Genomic DNA, 21701 nt, shown 5'->3' with positions numbered 1-21701 from the left:
ACACCAGTACCGTGGGTCCCCTGCACTGGCGCATACAGCTCAAGGGTAAATTACAGTTTAGCTGCAGCTGACGGGCAAAGTGTTACCCTAAACTCATGCAAAGCAAGCAAAGCAACACTGAAAAACGTCAAATGCCACAGGCTACCTCAAGTGCACACTAACCGTTGCTTGCGATCGGGGCGAAGAAACGAAAACGGTAAACAAATCCGCCATCTTGGGTTACATAACCACTAGGGAGCCATATGTTCAGCAGGGGGGGGAAGGTGGGGTACTGCACAAACGGTACAAGTTGATAAAGTGACGTAGGACTGTTATGTAGAAACATGGCGGTAAATGACAGTTACCCAAAAAATAATAACGCTCCTACATGAAAAGCACTAAAACCTAATAACACCAAAACATGGTGACCTAATTACCTAATAATAAAGAAGGATAGTTTAGAAACCTTACCTTAAAGGGATGGAGGGTACAATTCAGCCGCCGCCTTTACGAACGCGTGGAGCCTCTCATAAGCTCTCCAGCGATCAGATACAACAGTTGTCCCCGGTACAATGTAGACCTTATAACTAAGGTAGCAATTGACACAGGTAAGTGGCAAATTGCCCTTGGTTACAGGCTCAGAGGAGCGGGAGGTTCCGGGGGTGACGTCCACCATAGTGCTGGGTTGAAGAGTGAGTGAACTGTGGCGGTGAACTGCACCGGAACAGGGTAGGAAGGAAGTTTGGGGGGCTAAAAGTGTATTTCTGCTTTCAGTTTTGGGGTTGTGGAACCAGCCGCGCCGCTTTATCCGCATTTTTTAAAATAATCTGGCAGGCTCGTATGCTCTGGCAAGCGGTAATATTGCGCTGCGCGCGCCAACCACAGGGCTTACAAAACATGTAAAAAAAAGGTTTCTGTTAACTCACTGAGAGAAAGTGGTAGCGAAACGTCCTGTAAGACCCTTCTCCTCCTACCCCATATACATGCTTCAGGTGTCTGCCGACAAATGTAAAGTAATTTTGTAAGTTATTTATGGTAAAATCATGTTGCGAAGAGACGTCAATATATTTGTGAATGGAAAAGTACTGGAAGAAGGTTGTAGGCACAAGCTACAACGAATAGGAAACGGTTATAAAACAGTTGAGCAAAAGGAATACATGTAACTGAGTTTATGTATCCCCCAAATTCTCCACCTGGGTGAAACGTAATGTTGGGGTAACGTTGCAGCGTGATTGGTTGGGTACAGCCACCCGCCAAAAACCCACCAACTACTCTCTCAGTTGGAGGCATTGGATGAACCGAAAGCTCCCCTGTAAGACCGCGCATGCGTGACATGGCCTGGAATCAGCAGTAGTAGTGGTATGTGAAAAGTGCCTTTGTAACGGCTCGCACTGTCCATTTATTCCCCCTTATTTTTACGCTTGTTTTTCGTGTTCCAAGTGACATATATAACTGGAAATACAACAATAAATTGCCCAAACCTTTTCCCAAGTTATTTACCCCACCCAGAACCCCGGATTCCCAACGGGTCCCCCTCACCATGAGCTATTCTCGAAAGTGTTTTTACCCACCCAGGACCCAGATTCCCAACCGGTCCCCCTTACCGTCGGCTACAGTTCTAAGGTAATTTACAGCTTAATTACAGCCGAGCGACAAAATATTACTTTAAATTCTTGTTCAGCAAGTAAAGTTCTATAGAAAAATGTCAACTGCCATAACCTAGCCCACCGCGGACAGCCGGCTTAGATCTACCCATAGCTTTAATGACCAATGTATAATTTTACTAAGTTTACCTTGTTGTCACACCCTTGCCCATGATCCCCGTGTTTAGAACCAACCCCCACTGGAATGTGTTCAAACAGTTATTTTGTGATATTAAGTATTTTCATTTTAAGTGTTTTAAGGTAACTTACGAGCACAACATAATTCCAATAGCCAGGTGTGACATTAAAAAGTAAAATAGGCCTAATACCATTTTTACAACACTTCGTATTTTATTAATTTCTAACCATTGGTGTCGGTGCAAATCTCAATTTTTTGCCTTAGCCAGGTATCATATGTAATAATAATTATGTTTGGTGCACCAGTACGAAACATAAATTTTTAGGGTGGAACCAAATGAGTGAATTGCACTGACATGCAAGGCCAGAAATGCTTCACCCACAAGATAAGCAACAAAAAAAAAAAAAAAAAAAAAAAAATGTTCAATGTCTGTAAGGTATTATTACAGTTTCGGTCAGTTTCGGATATGTATTATTTTTTACTTATCATTCATTTTTTAGATGATTCATACGAAAAACTTACTGGAATCTTGCACAAATTAATGGTTACGGAGATATTTGCCGATGAATATTGTTCCTTATTGTTATCCCATCAAAGTACGAGTTACAAGGTAAGATAATACCCAGCCCCCTCCATAGCTAACACGGCAAAATTGTAACCAGTCAACACCCCAAGGTTACGTGGTGTTATTTTTTAGGTAAAATTACAGTTTCGGTGTTGACAGGTTACAATTTTGCCTTCTTAGCTAAGGGGGGGGGGTTGGTATTGTCTTACCTTGTAACTCGTACTTTGATGGGATAACAATAAGGAACAATATTCATCGGCAAATATCTCCGTAACCATTTATTTGCGCAAGATTCAAGTAAGTTTTTCGTATGAATCATCTGAAAAATAAACGATAAGTAAAAAAAATAATACATATCCGTATTTGACCGAAATTGTAATAATACCGTCTGTAATTGGTATCAGTTACCAAACGCATTATATAGGAGACAGATGTCATGAGGCCAATTGCAGGATGCATCCTAACCTTAACCTTGCAACTTTAACCTAACAGGGTTACCCACTTAACCTGACCTTGAGTGCCACAGCCTAAGTCACAGTAATATACAGGGACACATCCAAGCCTTATACCTACTTTTCCTAACTTGAGTGTGGTGGAGGCCCTTACCTGTTCCCCTCTCCCCTCCTTCAGTGAAAGATTGCCTTGAAATCATGTGGCTTCACCATTGAATTTTCTAGCAAATGTTGAAGTGTTCTCGAACTAATGGAGCCTTTTTACTCCTCTTTTTCTCATTATTGCTTCAACCTCTTGTAGATAATAGTATCTGCTTTCTCTCATCTTGCTCACCAACGTTGTTATCTAGACACTTGTCAGTGGGCTAAATAGGTTGGTGTGAAAATATCCACTCTCATCAAAATTGGTTTTGTAGAATTAGAAAAAAGACACCATGGTTGCAACTGTTGATTGTATTGGACACCAATAGTAGCGTTGGATTGGCCATTTGGTAATACATGGATTTACAGTACTGCAATAGCCTTGGTATCATGCAGTGTCATGGGTGGAATTACTTATAGGGATGGGCTTGTAGAATATATTTTGTTACAGTTTTGGGATTGCATTAATGCATTAAACTGGGAGAAGTTGGAACCTATGCCCAAGCAGCAGTCAAAGGTCATGACCGGTGTTAGTAGATAATAGGAGCACTGAGTTTCATGTTAGACACATGTCAGTGAGTGTAGGGAGGTGACCGTGCAGTTCCTATTGCAACAAGAACAACCTATGGAAATGCATGCTATGCTGTTGCATGCTGCTAGGTAACCAATTGGTTCTTAGCCATGTAAAAATAAATCTAATCCTTTGGGCCAGCCCTAGGAGAGCTGTTAATCAGCTCAGTGGTCTGGTTAAACTAAGATATACCTAGCTGTAGGCATTCCAAGATCATGTGATGGGCCACTCTGTAGTGCTGATGAGCAATAACAGAGTCATAATGGTATATATGTCAACAAAAGAGGTCTCCCTTCATGCCCTGGCTGTTGGCGATGCAAGTGCACAAGTGGATGATTTGTCAAGTAATACATGTACAGTTCTGCTGTGTGCCTGTTGTGGATACATTTGGAAGTGAAGTGGATAAACAAGCAAAAGCTTTAGAACATTGATACTCACAAATTAAAAGCAGAATGGAGGTCACAAATGAAATGTTGTCTTGGATGTACAGCAATGTACCTACCGTAGATGGGAAACATGCATAAGGCTCTCTCTTTCTCTCCCTCTCTCTCTCATTTTTTATGGCTGGTCAACCAACGATACTGTGAGGATTGTCTAGTCCACTTGACTGTGAGGCACCTGTTGTGCAAGTCCCAAGTCTTCAGGAACACAGGCAGTCCCCAGTTTACGACTGGGGTTCCGTTTTTACGCAGCGTCATAAACTGAAAATCATCATAAACTGAAAAATCGTCGAAAATTGTCAAAAATCATAAGAAAACCTTACGTTTAATGCTTTGGGTGCATTGTAAATGATGTAAACTGCATTTTTATTGAGTTTTTCATAAAAAAAAAACTCCAAATTATGATTATTTTGCCGTTTTGGAGCCATATTTCTTCCGTTGGATTGGCATACGACGCATCGTAACCCCGGAACATGCATCGTGACCCCGGAACATGCATTGTAACCCCGGAACATGCATCGTAAACCGGGAAATAATTTCTGATGAATATATTTGAAAAGCGTTGTAACCTCGGAACGTCGTAAGCCGGACCCGTCGTAAACCAGGGACTCCCTGTATTCCCCATAATGGGCTGGTGCCATCAGTACACCCCATGCATTGCACTTCAGGCATTACTGAAGGTTCTTTCAGAGTCCCTTCAGCCCCTACCTGCAACCCTATTCATTCCTTTTACTGTACCTCCATTCAGATTTGCTTTCTTCCATCTTACTCTCCACCCTCTCGTAACAATTGATTCATAGTGCGACTGTGAGGTTTTCCTGCTGTTACACCTTAAAGATCTTTTACTGTCAGTTTCAGTTTCAGTGCTGAATGACCTCACAGGTCCCAGTGTTTGTCCTTTGGCCTAAATTCTATACAGTAAACCCCCCGTATTCGCGTTCTCATGATTCGTGGACTCACGCATTCGCGGGGTTCTCTGTGGAGCATACCTAGCCATTATTTGCGGAAAATTCGCCCATTCGCAGTATTTTTCACTGAGAAATATTCACTAAGTACAGTACTGTATTTTCATATAATTTTCATGAAGAAATGCACTTTTTGTGATAAAACTATGAAAATACTCAGGTATATGCATTTTTACAGGGTTTATCAAAATGGTCAGTTCTAAGTGTTTTTAGAGGGGTTTTAAGTATTAGCGGATTTTAGCTATTTGCCGGGGGGGGGGGACGCATCCCCCGCAAATACAGGGGGTTCACTGTATTCTATTCTTCTGTTTAGGAGTATAGGGACAGATCTCTCATTGACACAAGGTGAGGAGGGCAGTACATACAGTACTTGTCAATATTTTCAGAGAGAATATATATTACAAGAGTAGTAGAGTTTTTCATTTCATGTAACTTATCAAGCAATTACATATGGTAGCTAAACTTTTTCGCTCACGTGGCAGCTAAAATCTGAAGTTTGCTGTAGCGATACTATTGTTTTTGTGTAGGTAACTACCCCGTCCACTGTTGGGGAACACGAGAAACAAGAAAACAGAAGGGCTCACTTCTTTTCTGCTGGCTTTGGACGCAACATCGAATGTTTTTGGCAGTGTTGTTTGGAGTTTTTCCTTGCTTTTTCTCAGGGTTTGGTGATGTACTCTTTGTTCTGGTAGCTTTTCAGCTGAGTTTAATTAGTTCAGGAGACCCTTGAGATAATAATGTCGTACTCAAGTTCCTCCAGCATTAGATATTGTAGGGAGGGTTGCAAGACTCTCATAACTAAGGTGACCTACGATAGTTATACGATCTGTGCAAAGCGTGGAGGACAAGTGCTTAAAGGATCTTACTTGTGAGGAATGTAAAGGGTGGGATGAAAAGCAGTGGAAGATTTTGAAATCTCATTTGAAGAAATTAGACAGAGATAGAAAGAGGAAGGTGGCTTCTAGAGCCAAGAGCAGGACTCATAGTTTAGAGCCTGTTATATTCTTTCTGTTGATGACTGTAACATTCCTTATTCCCGGCTTTAGCCTTATCCCCCATCCTTAGTCTTCCTAACATTTTGCCATCAACTCCTTTACCCTGCTCCCATGCTTCCAAACCCGATGCCATGGCCAACCTCGAGAGTAAATTTGACTGCAAATGGAACTTCTGGTCAACACTGTCTAAGTGCCGGTAAAGGAGGTGGCTGTTCGTCCTACTGATTTTCCCAGATGAAGGTCCCTGTCACACTCCCCAGAACCTGGGAGGAGACGTACCGGAGGTCCAAAGGAGGTCAGTGGGGTTTTCCCAAGGACAGTCGCCCCCTCATCCGATTTTGTAGCTCATGTTTCACACAGCCATTGGAAAGGTGTCTCTATCAGTGCTCATCAGTTGTCTTCGGACCCTGATCTCTCCAGCCCCAACAAGAGGAGTTCTTGGCACTTTCTGGACGAATCTCATCCTCTTAAGAGACGTCACGCCAGTGAGATGTCTCCTGTTCCGTCAGAGCGGACTAGGGAGCCGTCACTCAGCTCTCAACCAGGTTGCAGTATGTGGCGTAGCCCAGACTGCTAGGAAACGCTCTTCATCTTCATCCAGACGCCTGCACGAGCACCCAGTGTATTCTCCTGAGCATCGCTCTCTGTCTTCTGTCGCCAAGCGCTCAACAATGATTCCCAAGCGCCCAGTTCCTGCCTCTGCCAGCTCGGTGCAAGCTGCCAGCAGCTTAGCTCCAACTGTTAAGCACCTGGCGCCATCTGAGCGCCTGTCTTTTTCTTCGCCTGCACCCGTCATAGAAGATCCGTCTTTTGCGCATATCAAGAAACCATTAGCAGACGTTATGGGCTTGCTGCAAAAGACTCCTTCTGTACTGAATCCTTCTTGAGATGTATCATTGTCTCCGGTCTCTTCCGCAGAGGAGGTAGTTCAAGAACTGACTCCTTTGGTGTATACTTCTCTTTTGAGGTATTTCTTAGCAACTTTCCCGTTCCATTTCCAGCCAGCTGCTCCAGTTTCACTTGCTTCTACTTTCCAGCTCCCTAAGATGGTTCTTTTTCCTCTGCAAAGAAAGCTTTAAAGGAAGTAGAGGATTGGCTGAAATGAGAACAAGAGAAGGCTGCTTTTGCTTTTCCTCCAGCAAGACTAACAGCCAGAAGATATCTGTTTTGTGCCACAGGAGAAGCTCCATCCCTGGGAGGTGCTGCCTCATCCCAAGGTGACTTTTCTGTACTGATCGACTCGACTCATTGATCCGCCTTCTCGTCAGCTAAGGTTTTCTTTGCCCCCTCAAGGTGTTTAGTTTCCTCGACTGGAGGATTGGGGCCCTTGCCAGGAAAGTAGAAGACTATGATGTTTTGGCGACAGACCTGTCAGCAGATTGGCTCTGCTTATTGTCATGCGCTGATAAAGCCATTCGAGATGGCTCCGTGGAGCTTGCAGCCCTCTTTTCCATTAGAGTCCTGAAGAAAAGGGAGTTGTGGTGCTCCTTCACCACAAAGGGAGTGACTTCAATTCAGCAGTCAGTGTTGATGTTTTCTTCCTTGGACAAGCAGTACCTGTTTCCGCAATCTGCTGTGAAGGAGATTGCCACCGATTTGCAGAAAAAATTGACACAGGATCTTTTGACTCATCGTCCAAGTACCCTAAAGTGTCTTCTGCTTTTACTGTGAAGTCTGCCTCTCCTCTTCAACAGCAGCCCTTTTGTGGAGGCAGACAGGGTTCCTCCTCCGAACCCTGTTCCAAGGCATGATTCACCGCTAGGTCCATCAAGAGGACCTCATCCAGTCCACCTCCTTCTTGCAAAGAATGACTCGTCCATCCTTCATACACCTGTAGGAGCCAGACTCCTCTTGTGGGAAGAGTGGAGTGCCAGAGGCACAGCCTTGGACAGTCAAGGTTCTCAAGGAGGGCTACTCTATCCCATTCAAGGTGTACCTTCCTCTCATGTCTTTGCCTATCGCGTTGACGGCACTCTCCAAGGGCTCTGAGAGGTTTGCAGCTCTGGCAGAGGAGTGTTATCTCTCCTTAACCCTTAAGGGACGGTATAATTTATCAGTGTGCAGTACCCCAGACCGGGGAAACTTTGAGGTATGCAAAATAAAAATAAAAAATCACATCAATGGAAAGAGAATGACACGTACATTTACACTGAATAAATTAAAAAATTCTAAAAAAATTTCCCTACCTTCCACGAGAAGTTGAAAATGACTATTTACAACCCCTTGTGGGGCCTCATTTACAAGGCAATCGTAAATTTTACCAACTTATGTTTTTTGTAATAAATAAATTTATTGTATTTTGTAAAATTATTATTACTGCTGACACAGTATCAAAACAGATAAGAAATAAAAGCAGTAGCAAATTTTTTGCATATTTGTTGAAAAATATTCATGTAAATTTATGAGAAGGAAGATTCAGTAACTTTACTTTTACATGCTTTTTCTAATATTTCTTTGCAATTTTCTATGTTAAATTACATTTATATAACTGACATACTATCATAAAAGACAAAAACAAAAAACAACAGCAACCCCTTCATATATTTACAAGCAAATTTACAAAAAGACTCATGAGAGAGAGATGCAGTACTTTCCCCCTTGAAGTCACAAGCATTACTGATGGCTGTGAAAAGACGTCTGTGGCAACTGGCCTAACTCTCACGTCTGTATAAAACTTGCTGTTAGTGAATTTATAGCATCTAGAAGTATTGGTACCTCTGTTTCGACACATTACTGTATTACCATAACAGTGGTGCGTAATACTGTTTCACACTGAGGCTCAATCCATCCACCTCCCCAAACCTGTTTTACTTCACACTGAGGCTCAATCCGTCCTTTAAGGGTTAAGTTAAGGACCAGAGAGGTAGTAGAAGACCACACTACCAAAGGCTTTTACAATCGCTTGTTCGTAGTCCCCAATTCATTGCAGGGGAAGGAGGGTGTGGAGACCTGTCCTTTATGTCGATGCTTTGAACTTCTTCTTACAGAAGACGAAGTTCAAAATGGAGACAAATCAGTCGGTGCTATCATCCATCCAACTTAGCAACTGGATGATCACCTTGGATATGCAGGACACATATTTCCATATCCCAGGACATACAGAGTCCAGGAAATATCTAAGATTTGTCTTTGAGAGCAGTGTCTTCCAATTACGAGTGCCATGTTTTGGCTTCTCCACAGCCTATCAGGTATTTACGCGAGTTCTAGCACTCATGAAGTGGCTACACCTAGGCATCAATGTGTGCCTGTACCTGGACAATGGCTTCTCCGTTCATCGTCACAGGACCCCCTCGATGTGGGACCACCTTAACATGGTAAGGGGGCTCTTGAACCCCTGGAATTTATTCCCGGTTTTGAGTCCAAGAGTCTCATATATATAATTATATATTTCTTTGAATTAATTTTTGTGAAATTTTCCACTTTTGTTAAAATTTATTGGACCTGATAAATAGGAAAAGATTTTGTAGCTGGGATTGGGCTTATATCCAAAGCTAAATAGTGGGAACTGTGGTAGGACCATCAACTTCCCGATAATGTTCAGACCTGAGAGATATCAGATTGATATATCAAAGGCGGAACTATTCATTAGGGCTGGACCACGGATTCCAGGGGGTCTGGTTCTGGGGATAGGACTCCCAGACATTCTAGCTGGCGTGCCCATAATATGATTAGGGTGGGGATGATAGTATTCTCGTAGTACCTTCGTTCCTAGCAAGTGGGTTTGGCTTACACTTCTACCACTAATCATGTTGTGCCATCCCTATGGGGTAGGGTGGGGATGCGGACATTTGGGAGTCGGTTCTCATTGGTGCCATTGTGGAGGAACAAACTCCATGAAAGGCTGATGATATCCTCTTAAGTTTTTAGGGTTAGTTTTTTTTTTTTTTTTTTTTTTTTTTTACTTCAATCTTTATGAGTGGTAGTTATAAAGATTCAGGTACCCCTTGTCCCTTTGATGGTAGTGACTCGGCACAATTGATGACTGCTGAAACCTCCTCTGACATCCTTTGAGTAGAAAAATCTAAAAAAATCCAAGTATAATTACACTGGAACCCTATGCTCCAGTACAGAGCAAACCAAAAAAAATTAAATATCGTCTTGACCCAACCTTGACCCACTTCAACTCCCTCTTTGGGAGTGGAAATTGGTCAAGGTTTCTAACCTTAGAAACTGACCAAAAAAATCAGCACTCAAGTTGGAAAATTATTTATTGAGCAGACATTCTATGACTGAAATGTCGTTGAGACAGATAAAAGAAAAGACATGGTTTATAGAAGCCACAACAAAAAGTCAGTGTGAAGACTATTTATCAATAAAAAATATAGATAACATAAATATAAAAATAAAAAAAAAACATGATAACTATGAACAGTATTCAGGATACCACTGTACTTCCTGAGAATAGTAACGAGCCAGTTGGAAAGAATATACTATTAGACTCACTTACAAAGAGATACCCAAAAGTACAGGATTGTGAACTGCTGTATATGATCTGCCAAACAAACAGGTGAATAAACAAATATTAAAAATTGCAAAAGTTAAATTTTGAAGTCAAGATCTACCTCAGAAAATACAAATTTTAGGCCAAACCAGAGAAGTAAGACCATATGTCCCATAGCCGCTAGTGTCAAAATTGTAGTAAATATGGACATGCTAAGAAACATTGTCGAAATGAACCTGTGTGCACGTATTGTGGATCTGAAGAACATGCCACACAATGGAAATGCAGTGAACCAAAGTGTATAAACTATGGGCAAGACCATCATGCAAGGTCCAAAGAATGTATGTACTATATATATATACAGTACAGAGTTAAAAATATTACAAGAAAGGACTGGAATGCCTGTAAAAGAAGCTAAATTAGAACTGAAAGTGAGAGGAATTCAAGATCCATCTAAGAAACATACATATTTTTCAACAACAAGAACCAATATTAGAACAAAACTGCATACAGATAAATATAACGTAGCACAGAAAAGTAAATCTCAAGAAGTTAATGCTTCAGAAATAAAAACTAAAATGGTAAAGAATTAAGAAACAGGTGCAAATGGGATGGATAATATTTTACCCATTTCATTTGAAATATTGATGCAAATTGGAACACAGGATGATGCTATTGTGGAAGTAACAGAGGGAATTAAAGATAAAAAAAAAGAGGCCTTTGGAGAGAACACCACCCAAAACAAAGAAACCAACTATTATTAGAGAAACATCGGTTAAACCAAAGGTAAAGGACATGATGGAAGAGCAAAAACAAAAACAAGCTCAGAATATACCCTTATCTCCTAAAATAATAGTAAAACCTATGAAGGCAGATATCCAAAACAGTGAAAGAGAACCATACCATAGATGACAATGATTATGTCAAGGGAGAAGAAATTACTCCAGCTCCAGTAATTGGTACAAGAACAAATGAAAAAGAAATATACATGATAATACATGTGGATGTAATGATTGTTTCATTGAATTGTGCAGTAATAACAAAAACATAACAAAAGATGGGTTAACAAACATTATAAGAAATTTTATGAAATATAGAAAAAAAGAAACTACAGATTTGAGTACCCATGGAAAAGGTTGCATGTGCATTGAGCATTTGGTATATTATAAAGAAAAACAAATGAATGTCGTAGTAAATTATTGGAAAAAATCCAAGTTGATAATACAACAAAAGAAAGTAAAACTTGACCCCTATAACATAATATTTTCAGTAGCTATATTATGCAATGGAACGTAAATGGTCCACAGACCATGTTGCACCTAGGAGGAATACAAAGATTACTAAAAGCATATGAACCAATGATATTATGTTTACAACATGTCAACAAAACAATATCAACAATAGGTAAATATACCTTAGCATGTGCATCATGAGGGAAGAAGGAAATTTAGGTACTGCTATATACATAAAGCATGTTATGACAAAGCACCTGTAAACTTTACTGACCTGCAAATATCGAGTGTTAGAATACGAATAAAGAATGATAATTATGTACAGTAATTTATAATTTATACAACCAACCTAAGAAAAATTATGACACTGATAAACGTAAAGAATTATTTAACAATGCCAAAGAACCTACATTAATAGTAGGTGATTTTAATGCTTATGACCCAATATGGGACTGTAATGGTACAAACTCAAATTGAGCAGAAAGTAAAGTAGAGGCATTCATAGATTCAAACGACATGTGCTGTATAAATGATAACAAAATCAGCACATATTTTTGAAAAACACATGGAACTTTTTCTTCAGTAGACTTAACTCTATGTACAACAAGCATAGTAGACAGACTGGAATGGAATACAGTTGATGACTTGCACACCAGTGGTTACTTCCCAATATTAATTTCATTGTTACAAAATTATCCCGCCAAGCATGTCCCTCAATATAACATTTATAAAGCAGATTGGGAACTATATGAATTCCACACTGGGAATATCTCACCATTTGAGTATATACAAGATAATGAAACAAATAGATTTTTTGTTGATTTCATTAAAATGCTGCTGATAAAGCAGTACCAAAATCAAAATCTCAACCAGCAAAACACAAAGTCCCATTGTGGTCTGAAAAACTAACAGAATTAATCAAAATAAAACACCAAATTGGAAGAAGATTAGATCTTCTGAATAAAAAGTTCAATAAAATAAATAAAACATTACCGATATTCAAAGAAAACGTACAAAAACTAACTATGTTATTATTGGAAGTTGATACATTAAAACCTCTATATAATAAAATATCTGCCAAATTTAAAAGAAGTAATTCAAGGAAGAATCATTTCATGGAGGAAATTTATATCGGACCTCTCCAATAATACTCCCATACAAGAAATATGGGAAAAATTCAGGAAAATAAATGATACCCATGTTAAACCACTTAGACATGCCATACTAAAAGATGGGAAAAGAATACTTGATCCAAAAGAAAAAAATAATGTAGTAGGAGAAAACTTAGCTAAAGTCAGTAGTGATAGAAATTTAGGTGAACACTTCCGCACAAAGAAAAATAGTTTAGAATTAATAACAATAAATTTTGAAACCATAAAGATATATATTGTAATAGAAGATTCACTATATAAGAGTTGGAATTTGCTCTGTTGAACAGCAATAAATCTGCCCCTGGAGGTGACAATGTTTTGAAATGATCTGCCACCTAGCACCTTTGGCTAATTCATACTTATTGGTGTTTTATAATCTTATTCCTATCCCCAAACCTGGAAAGGATCCCAGTAATGGAAACAAGTACAGACCAATTTCTTTATGTTGTTTATGCAAATTACTAGAGAAAATGGTAAATGCTCAACTAACATAGCACATCTGAGAAAGTAAAATTTTGACTCCCACTCAATTCGGGTCACAATGTGGCAGATCTACATTGGATTCTCTGTCTAACGTAGAAGACCATATACAAAGAGGATTTGAACGAAAACAAATTACTATAGCCGTCTTTTTGACACTGAAAAGGCGTATGATACTGCATGGAGATATGCGATATTAAAAACGTTACTTAAAAACAGCATCCGTGGACATTTACCCAGGTTTATCCACAACTTTTTGACAAAATGCAGTTTTCAGGTGAGAATTGATGATGTATTGTCAGTTACATTTCCACTTGAAAATGGTGTTCTACAAGGAAGTGTCGTTAGTGGCACACTGTATACTTTAGCAATAAATGATATCAGTAATAATTTACCAATTGTAATTAAAAGTAACTTGTATATGGAAGATTTTGCCATATATTATTCACCATATCACTTAAAACATGCAGAGCGAATCATTAATAAACTATAGGCAAACAGGTCCAAGGTTGGCTTGTTTCATACAATAAAGAGATTCTGACAACTCGGGGGATCGAAAGGCCATGATGGGAAGGACAAGCTTCTGACGGCCTAGTACGTCCCTCAACACTTAGTCCCTGAATAAATCAAATGACTAGAAGACTTGATTGATCTATCAACAGAGGAAGAACTCTGCTGGTTGTTCGAGAGGAAATGCTGGATCCAGCTTCTCTGCTTAAGTAGCTGTGTTAGGACTGAAGTCTAATCCAAACACACTACCACAGAGCTAGGGTCAAGCAGTACTAGGGTTATAAGAGAAACACTCTAGCTTTCCAAGTTATGTACTAGGGCCGTAAGAGAAACACTTTAGCTCTTCGTTCTTCTTTGGGACCAAGTCCTGGACATCTTCCTGGTTCTTCAAATGGGCTTCTTTGACCTAGATCTGAGGTGCTGAGAAGACGACTAGAACTCAGTTCAGCAGAAGAAGGAATTCCCTTGCACAAGTCATGTTCAGATAGCCACCACTGGAAATCTGACTAAAGAAATCTGGGCTAAGAAACAACACAGAGGTGTCTGACTATGTTTCCCTGTCCTATGTTTCAAGAGCCCAAGCCCTATTCTGAGTAATGAAGTTACAGACGGAAGTAATGCCCAGACAAAGGGAAGTCAAGAGCTAGCTGAGCCTCTGGTGCTGAAAGGTGAACTAAAAACACACTCTCGGACGGGGATCTGGACACTCCAAGATCTAATTGCCCTGGAGAATGGGTCAAAGGACTATCTGGATTGTCTCCCTCTTATAACAGGTTTAACAAGAAAAATTCCGAAACTAGTGTCAGAAGTTGGTGCCCGTTGAATGGTCTAGAAGAGAGCACCAGAGATCTCCTTCAAGAGAATACAAAACAAAGGGGAAAAAGTAATGACAGGACACGGAAACAATCTGGTGCTGGGTGCTCTGACACTGGACGTGGACGGTATAACAGGTTTAACAAAGTGCTGAATGGTCTCCAAAGAGAAAAGTGAAGAGGTAGCGTCCGTAGTCTGAGTGTAGTGTCAGATAACTGACAGCTGGCTTGAAAGACAGGAGGATGAGTGGACATAGGACACAGGTATACGCACAAACATGAGCTCGGACACTGGGCACTTGGAAGTTGGGAGCTTGGAACTCGGACGCTCGGAAGTTGGGAGCTTGGAACTTGGACGCTCAGAACCTGGGAGCTTGGAAGTTGGGAGTTTGGAACTCTGAATTTGGGAACTTGGAACCTGGGAGCTCTGAACTTGGGAACTAGGAATTTGAGAGCTTGGAACTTTGGAGTTCAGAACTAGGTAGCTTGGAACTTGGGTTCTCTCTGACTTTGGGCGCTCTCTGACAACCACTGACACACCAAAACTGGGAAATGTATCTTTACAATGGCTGAGATAAATCCGAAAAAACGCCATTGGCGTCGCTGGTCTACACTTTGATCCATAATTAACTACACTGGGATCCCAAAAGTGTCAATGGAGCCTCGGTTTCAGAAGAGCATTGTACCTGCTTTTTAGTGAAGGCTAAAGCCACCAGAGCTATTACTTCCTCTTTAGTCTTCGTTTGTGTACAGGTATGACCCTTAAGTCCATCCTACAATCAACCTACCAGAAGTGTAATCGATTTTCGCTTCTCGCTTCTTCAGAAAGTTGAGACAGTGTTAAAACTTTTTTGCAGTACCTTGCGTTTATTAGTAACTGGCTTAGCATTGCAGAAGGAAGCAGAGGATTTTATGCTACTTTCTCTTCTCCTTGTACATGTAGTAAAGTAACGAGTGTTGTGAGAACTGGGGAGGTACAATGTACCTGGAGCACCCAACACTAGAGGATGGGTTGTGGTCTTTTTTCCAGTGCAGGTGACAGTGTTATCTGGTTGTTTTTTTATTGTGGTACTGCACCCAGGGCAAGGGGACTTTTGAAGTTTTGCAGGCACTTTTCGAAATGTTGCTAACCTTTGATTAGCTCCTTCACTGCAAAACTTCCAATTATACTTTGCTAGCCATCGGAGAAGTTCTCTCCCTTCGCCAAAAGTTCCCACTACAGGTTAAGATGAGCACCGACCAGAGGGTGAGGCTCCTTACTAGCCAATTGTATTCAATGCCAACACCCACTACATGACATTTTGGAGTAGAACATGTCCATTTATCCCTCCTCCTCTCAGTGTGGAATCAGTTGTGTAATTACTTGGTAAATAACTTACCTATATATAAAAATGACATTTTTATGATGAAATAAAGTTTATATATACAGTACTTAACCAAGTAATAACATGATTAGAACCCTCCCTCCTCCCCTCCGATGGACATCTGGCATCAACAGAATGAGGTTGTCTGCTAGCACTGTAGTTCATGGTATTCCTGTTGGTGTGCAGGACCAGTCACTTGCACTATACTTTGAGGCATTACTTGGTAAGTGCATATAAAACTTTATTTTATCATAAAAATGTTATATTTCTAACAATGATAAAATCAGTGCAACCTGTTTTAGGTCATTTGTGCTTCCTTTACTAGAATACTGTTCTCCAGTGTGGATGTCTGCTTCTGCGAGAGTATTATCTCTTTTAGATAGAGTGGTTTGTGGTGGTAGGTTTTTGTTTCCTAATATTAGCAGTTATGACTTGGACCATCAGAGTGGTTTGTGGTCTTAGGCTTCTGTTTCGTAATATTAGCAGTTATGACTTGGCCCATCAACAGATGTTCTCTGTCAATTTTTCAGAAGTTGTATTTTAACCGAGATCTTTCACATTTACAATTGATCTCTGATCCCCTGCTCTTGCTGAGAGCAGCCAGATTTGCTGAACAGCAGCACCAATATGCAGTAAATGTGCCTCGCTGTCAAACTTCTCAATTCCAGAGGTCCTTTATTCCTCACACCGTCTGAATTTGGAACAGCTTCCCTGAGGATGTTGTGCAATTGGAACAGAAGTTCAAGTGAAGATGCAATCCATTACTACCCTAACACATTTCTCCTTGTAGTTTAATAATTCAATTATGTTTATATTGATTTATTTGTTAATGTATCTGTTTGTTTAATAACTGATTTCCTCTTCTGTATTTCTCATTATCTTCTGTTACTTCATTCAAATGAACACCATATTCTTTAGAAGTCTGAATTTCAAGTCAATCCCCTGTGGGCTTGTTCCTTATGAATAGGGTTGATCTTGTGAATAATAATAATAATAAAATGATTAATATAGATGTCCTGGACATGATAGTCTGTGTATGCGCACTTCATGTCTGTCCACGATCTACCCTCATTCTCTGTGTTCAGTGTGCAGAGGCCAGGATTGTTTTCCATATTTTACCTGTGCTAGTGTTTCTTGGTATCTTTCATAGTGGGAGAGCTATAGTTCAAAGAGGAAAAAGGTGAAGAAGGTACTGTTAGTGCCTTCTAAGGGAAACACAGCACCAGTATCTCATCTTGTCTCCCTTCTGTGCATTCCTGTTTCAGCATCTACTTTCCTCCTCCACAGCAGAAGGTGGAAGCAATCTGGCTGACAATCAGGCTGTTCATTCTGTGTGTAGTATTAAGGTTTGTGAGTACCCCATACCTGCCTCGGTATCTGCTTCCCTGAGCTTTGTGTATTACCTTGACAACCCTATGAGTCAAAGTGTTTGTGATTACCTAGACAACCCTATGAGTTGAAGGAGTTATGTCCTGAGGACCTTCCCTAGGCATTTCAGGTGATCATACTTTGTTTACTTTGAGCATTTGATGAAAGCTCAAGACTCCTGTCAGGATCCATTAGCATTAGTTTTGACTTCCCTGCAAGGTTTGACTGCCAAATCTACCGATGCTGCTGCTGTTCTGCTACATCAGCTCCTGTTGCTGTCCATTTGGGGATCTCCATTTGTGTGTGGATGATGATGGAGCTGAGGTAGAGACAATCCAGGTTTGAGGGAGACAGAAGAAATGTGCCTGTGTTTTGTCCTCTTCCTCATCATTGTCATCCTCTTTCTTGTCACATGCCTTCTCCATTCATGTCAACAGAAAATGTAAGATGGCTCAGAAGGCAGATCTCTGTGAGGTCAAGGCAACAATGGAGAAGAGGAGAACTGATATCCAGGACTCCTTTACTCACTGAGAAGTGTACTTTGTTTCTTTGCGAGCCTTTGCGGGTAGTTACACCATTGATATTGGGCTGTGGTAGGAACCTGTCCTCTAGCGAAGCCAGGCTAATCCCCCAGCTGCCACCTTCCTCTGGAAGGGATCAGGATTCTTCATGGCCCTTTCATATAGTTAGCTAGATACACCGTGGCCATATGAATGTATTGGTAGATCAGTTTAATTACCAGGGGCAAGTTGCGGAGACAGAGTGGACCCTGCAACCTATGTTGATTGACCTGTTTGCCAGATGGCTAAACAGGAAACTCCAGATCTTTTGTTCACCAGCACCAGACCTGTGGGTTGCAGTGGAGAATGCCAAGCAACACCCTTGGGACATAGATTAATACTCCCAGTCTCAGGATGGCCCTAGTGGCTTCTCTTCAGCTACAAGCTGAGTGATAACCAGTTCTGCAGTCCCTTCTTGTAGAGCTGCTGCAACAGTTACCCATATGGCCCATTCAGCTTATCAGCCATACCTTCTGATATCTCCAGTCCATGCACATGCTCACACTTCATAGCTAGAGGCTTTCCAGCATCTACTGTGAGGGAAAAACTTTCCCTGTAGGGTTACGGAAGAGATATCAAGATCTGTCGAAAGTCTGCAGTTGGTGTTTACCAGGCAGATTGGACCATCTTCTGTTTTTAGTTTAATCTTGAGGTCTCTCTCCAGCTTGAGCCACTATTCTTTAGAACAGACTATCTAGTGTATCTTTGATCTGATAATCTAAGTGTCTGCAGTCAAGGGTGACTGCTGTACCCTTTCACAAGTCTTTCATCTTATGGGCATAGATCTCATCCTTACTGAAGCTTTCCATACTTTGGATGTTCAAAGTTTTGAACAGTCTTATTTCCCCTAGAGAATCAGATAGGCTGGCTTATTGGTGTACAAAAACCATTATCATTGAAATAAATTGCACTTGGCAGAGAAATCCTAAACCTCCAATGTGGCTAGTAGCTACAGCTAAAAGTAAAGGATATAACTGCTTCAGATTAAGCAAATACTTAAAAGAGAGAGGGGATAGAATAGAATATAGAATGTAGGCCAGGGTCCAAGTGCTGGGACCTATGAAGTCATTCAGTGCTGAAACAGATATTGACAGTAAAAAGGTCTGAAAGGTGCAACAGGAGGGAAACCTCACAGTTGCACTATTAAAAAATTATTAGGAGACAGCAGAAAATAGGATGGAAAAAAGAGAATATGAATGGAGATGCAGTAAAAGGAGTGAAAATGGGTTGCAGCTAGGCTCCGAAGGGATGTTGCAAAGAACCTTAAGTAATGCCCACAGAGTAGGCAGAATTGAGTGAGGTGACGTATCTCATTTTAATAAGAACATGTAAAAATAAATGAAGATGAAATGTTGATGAGTATTAAACTTCATTTGGTTTTCACCTCCAGTAGAAGAGTAATATTCAAGACAGATCTCTTTGACTGCACAGAGGATAAAATTCTCTCCTAAAAATATAATTTACCATATTCAAAGTGTATATGTCCCAAGAACAATCACAGGTATGATCATCTTGACATTCGTGGACCAAGAAACATCTGTTTATATAAATGTATAGAATGAAAGAGTAGGTGTTAGTGCTTTCAAACAAACACCTTGTGGTGCTAAAACACTTTAAATCTGGCCATCCTTTTGTATTTTCAAAAAATCCAAATTGTGCCAATTATGTTTTAAAGATGAATTTGGGAACTGTAGTTCAGAGCCAAAATGTATAAATTACAACTAGAATCATGCACCTAATAGCAAAGAATGCTAGGAATATGAAAATCCAGTGGCTGCTGCCAGTAAATCTCAAGCTGAAAAAGCATTCAAGCATGACCAAAAGTTTTGCCAAAGCCTTCTAAATCCAAATAAAAAGCCAACCAGCATCTACAGGTGTTGTCAGTAATGCAAATAGGAGTATTATGCAACCTTTTAGGGGGAGTAAGTTACAGAGGCAACCACACCCTATGGAAGTACAATTATTTCCCCCCAAGGTGGATGCTTTGTCTCATGCTACAAAATAATTGTTCATAAATCTCAGCAATTGTAAACAGTCTAGGGCATTTTCACTGCCTGACTTGAAAAAATAACCTCCAGTGCACCAGTCAAAGAAACTGTGCACATTCCCAAAACTACTACCTTTTGAATTCTCAAAATGAGAGATCTCCATTATTATCACAACAGTCAACAAAAACTAGGAATTTATTTTCTTCGAGTAAGCATGATGTCTTGAATTTCAACATGGAAGAAAATGACTTCAGCAGAAATACACAGGGAACACCTGTCAAAATAAATCCTTCATAAATGAATGTTGATGACTATCATATTATGCTCACCGCAACCCAGGAAGGTGACCCAAAGAAAGGGCAAGATACAATGTCTGTAATAAGAAGGATTTGATTTAAGTCTTCCAAAAAATAAAACTTTTAACTTGTCCACTTGTCTGTAGAATTTTCAGAGTTTAAGGGGTAAATACAAAGAGCTGAAACTTAATTCTTGATCATTCCCCATAATTGTATGTCGACAGGATAGTGAATTGGGCATTAACCCTTCTGTGCACTATTGCACATCAGATCCCCTATTTTCTGTGTGCACAGTCAACACGCATGTTAATGATTTTTTAAAGAAATTAAGCAAAAATCAGAAAAGCATATTATAACAGAGTTTTGGATATGACATTATGAGATAATTATGTATATTTACATATTTTATGTTTTTTATAGAATGCATTATCTTACGGTTTTTTATGTGATTTATGGATTTTTTATTTTATTGTGCTTTGGTGCGTAATATACTTTTCTTTTGCAGCAACAAGCATATGCTTATGAGTAAAATTTATCATGCATTTGCATTTTCAAGAATATTTCTAATTACAGTATATGCATATCTTTTCTTTTATTGAATGTAACTTATGACATTTTACTGTACTCGCAAGTTCTCCCTGGCTGTTCATGCATGTAAGTTTGTTTACTTTTTAGGGAGGGGGTGGGATTGTGTCATACCTAGCACATAAAGTATTGAATTATATCTCACTGAAAACACATTATTTAATTTTATATAAGTAACTTACTAAGTTATTACTTAGCTAAGAATTTCTGCTCAACAGCAGATTAAATTTTGAAAATTCGCGGTAGCGCTACTCTTTTGTTTATGTAGGTGACTAGCCTCACCCACTTTTGGGACAAGAGAGGAACAACTCAACCAAGAGCTCAATTTGTTTTTGCTGGCTTGAGACCACACATGGTTTTGAGAGTCACAGCTGAATTTGAATTCTTTGGTTGAGATCTTCCCTGTTGGTAAAGCATTTTTGACCCAGTAGCCTTTGGCATTTATTATTTAGATAAATTTTCAGTGAAAAACCATTCTTGTGACTAGTTCTCTTTTGGAGACTTACTGCTTTTTGACTTGTACTGCTGGTTGACCTTGTCAGACTCTAGCTCTCTTAGTTTTCGGTATTGCAGCAAAGGCTGCAATACTCGATTGACTAAAGCTTGTTATGACTTGAATACCTTGTGTACCGCATGTAGAAGACAATGGTATGTTCTGTTGAATTGGTGTGTGAGGAGTGAAATGAGTGGGACGAGAAAATATGGAAGACATTAACCTCTCACCTTTTTAAACTAGAGAGACCATAAGAGGAAAGCGGCTTCTAGAGCCAAAGTAAAATCTTTAGTTAGTCAGGGTTTTAATCCTGTGTCTAGTAATGTTATGTGCCTGTTGTCTCTTCTGCTAAATTCATTTCTCCCATTTCCAGCCCTCCTTCAATTCCACCTACTCTGTCTCCTGGCTCCCGCACTTCCTATCCAGACCGCTTTGCCAGCCTTGAGCAAAGATTTGACCAAAAGTTCAGTCTACTCAAAGGTTCTGTGGTCCAAATTGGGAGATCTGTGTGTTTCCTCATGGATAAGTTCA

The 21701-nt window shown here is 40.0% G+C and overlaps 1 long non-coding RNA gene across 1 annotated transcript in view; it reads left to right on the top strand.

The window, feature by feature from the left end:
- LOC136855132 (uncharacterized) overlaps positions 1-21701 on the top strand; it is a 46577-nt gene that overhangs the window by 636 nt on the left and 24240 nt on the right. The window lies entirely within an intron of this gene.

This window comes from Macrobrachium rosenbergii, chromosome 30 (assembly GCF_040412425.1).
Source record: "Macrobrachium rosenbergii isolate ZJJX-2024 chromosome 30, ASM4041242v1, whole genome shotgun sequence".
NCBI classification, from domain to species: Eukaryota; Metazoa; Arthropoda; class Malacostraca; order Decapoda; family Palaemonidae; genus Macrobrachium; species Macrobrachium rosenbergii.
The sequence above is the reverse complement of the archived record's forward strand: the minus strand, read 5'-3'. Positions and strand labels throughout refer to the sequence as shown.